The following is a 2,944-nucleotide window of genomic DNA, read 5'->3' as shown; positions in this document are numbered from 1 at the left end:
AGTTACTATAGCTACCTTTTATTTATTTGCATAAGTATAAGACCTAATCTGGCTACTAAAAATATATAGAGACTAGGCTCATGGTGTGGTCAAGGGTGATCTATTTTTTATTTTTATATATATATATATATATATATATAGGAAATCACGACAGCACTCAAAGCCTATGTATTTAAAGCAAAAAATGGTGGTGCAAGGCAGCAATAAATATAAAACACTCACTTCTCCAGTGATGCAGAAAAAGTAGACAAGCCAGCACTCACGTGTAGGTGAAAGAAAAGCAGGATTTATTCCTTAACCAAACGGCATGGTGAAGTATAGCAAATACAGCCCGACAGCTGTTTCAACCGACTGGTCTTCCTCAAGGGATAACCGCACTGTTGTCAGAACATGAAATATAAGCCTCAAATGGCACCACAATCAACCCAGCAGCATCAGGATGTGGGCTGAGACAAGTCCGGGCATGTCTAATGCATCCCCTGCTGTCTCCTCCCACTCCATGACACTGGTAACTAAGCTAAACAAACCCGGTGTCATGCATAGCAACTGCTCCAGAGCATGGCAAAACGTGCGGCGGGTGGTCTCAGCAGCCTGACTAGTAAATGGCATGCTGATAGTGAGGGGAATTGCAAGGACGCTGTATGTCAAAACAGAAGTGAATGAAATTAAGTGATGTGTTTAAAAAAAGTAAAAGGAATAGTGCTGAAGCTCAGCAGGACAGGGTTCCCTGAAGGTGCTGGCTAGAAAGTGCAAGGTGCAAAAAGCAGGAAGGAATGACAGGTCTAATAGAAATAATAGCAGGTGACACAAGGACAACCCTCAAAACAACCTACTGCAAAGCAATGCCCACTTGTTACAGCAATCAATATAAATAAGAATATATGTGCAAAAATAATCCAAACTGCCCTATTGGGGAGAAAACCCACAGAATGCACAATGTCCGCTGCCTTGTGGTATTAAGTGAGTGATGTACAGCACCCAGTATTCCCAGATCATCACCGATACTGGTACTGACTGGGCCCAACACTGCTTAGTTTCCAAGATCAGCCGGAATTGGACATTCGCCTGTGTGGTATGGCTGTAAATATCACTAGACCAAAATATGTTGTCTACTGGGGAATCCCATATAGGCAGCTTGAATCTGATACTGCTAAATACAACACCAAAGATGGACAATAAGCTGCACATAGTGAGCAAGAGAGGGTCTGCATGGTGGATGTTGAAAGCGAGGGTGAAAGGAAAGGTGTCACTGCTAGTGAAGTGGGGACCTGTCAGGATCGAGTCTCTAGATATATAAAGACACACGGCAGTGTCTGACAGCACATAGCATGCAAAGAACATCAATGACAGGACACACGGCGGTGTCTAAGAAAATTAAACCAAACAGCGGAATGCCGAGTCCAACAAAAAGTCACTATAATATGTCACAGGAAACAACCTAAATGAAAATCTTCATTGAGGCCAATCGGAGTAAGGCAATTAAGTCTGTATATCCATTGTAGTTCTCGTTGTAGCAACATTCTGTCCTGATCACCCCCACGTTGTAGGGGCGGTATGTGATCAATGATACAACATTTGAGCTGGTAAACAGTATGATGTGCATCCTTGAAGTGTCTTGCGACCGGTAAGTTAGTAAAGTCTTTTGAGGTGTCTGTAGCAATTAGGCACTTCTTGATAGATGAGTGGTGTTGGCTGAGCCGTTCTTTCATCATTCTACTAGTCTTGCCGACATACAGACGGTTGCATGGGCATCTCAAAATGTAAACAACAAATCTACTGTTACAGTCCAGCCTATATTTGATGGAATATTCCCTCCCATCAGTGGGATTTTTTAAGCGATTGCCTATTATCAAAAAAGAGCAATTCGAACATCCTATACACTTAAATACTCCCGGTTTGGTGGTAAGCCAATTGGACATCTGTCTAGGTATTCCACTGTGAAAAGTCTGTCTTGACCAAAAGGTCCTTGAGATTCATTCCTCGTCTATAAGCAAATCTTGGTATTAGAGATAAATCTTTTTTCAATGTCGGATCACTGGAGATCAAATGCCAATGTTCCCTGATGCGGTTACGTATAAAGGCTGATGCCATGATGAACATACTGGAAAAATTGAGTTTATCCCGATCTTTATTGGTAGGATCAGTTTTCACATGAAGAAGTTTAGTTCTGTTGAGTTTCTCAATCCGCGATAAAGCATTATTGATTTCATTCTTGGAGTATCCTCTGTCCAAGAATCTCTGGCACATAGATTCCAAAGCTCCTAGTAATTCCGTTGGATGAGAGGTGATGTGTATCACCCTCAGCAGTTGAGAGAAAGGCAAGCCCTTTTTCAAAGGCGCTAGATGAAAACTGGAGTGCAATAAAAGAGTGTTACGGTCAGAGTCCTTACTGTGGATTGAAGTTAGCAATGTATTATTCTCCTTTTTGATGGTCACATCCAAAAAATTAATTTGTGTTTTACTGAAAGTCAAACTGAATCTGATGGTTCCAGGGAGGGCGTTGAGTTCATTGATGAATTCCAAAAGATGTTCTTCACTGCCTTGCCAAATAAAAAATAAATCATCGATGTATCGTACATAAAATGCTAAACAGTGACAAAAACATGAATTACCAATGATGTGCACCTGCTCATATGCTGCCATGAAAATGTTGGCATAAGAGGGTGCCATGTTAGAACCCATGGCGGTCCCTTGTTTCTGCAAGTAGAAACAATTTTCAAAAAGAAAATAATTTTTGTTGAGGATGACGTCAATGAGTAACATAAGAAAGGAGACTGGCGGTCCAAAATATGCATCTCTGTTGTTGAGAAGATCTCTGCATGATTCAATACCCTGTATATGGGGGATGTTGGTGTAGGGACTGGAAACGTTCTGACAACAGTGCAGTTAGCCTCTTGTTATGCACACCAGTGCCAGCAGGAATGTACTGGTGTCTGAACGGTGA

General features: G+C 41.6%; 1 pseudogene; it reads right to left on the bottom strand.

The window, feature by feature from the left end:
• Positions 1-966: 966 nt before the first annotated feature.
• LOC134912708 (5S ribosomal RNA) lies at positions 967-1,086 on the bottom strand (annotated as a pseudogene).
• Between the last annotated feature and the right edge of the window lie 1,858 nt (positions 1,087-2,944).

The sequence above is a fragment of the Pseudophryne corroboree genome, chromosome 4 (genome assembly GCF_028390025.1).
Source record: "Pseudophryne corroboree isolate aPseCor3 chromosome 4, aPseCor3.hap2, whole genome shotgun sequence".
In the NCBI taxonomy this organism is placed as follows: Eukaryota; Metazoa; Chordata; class Amphibia; order Anura; family Myobatrachidae; genus Pseudophryne; species Pseudophryne corroboree.
Note: the sequence above shows the minus strand (reverse complement) of the source record. Positions and strands in the feature narration are given on the sequence as shown.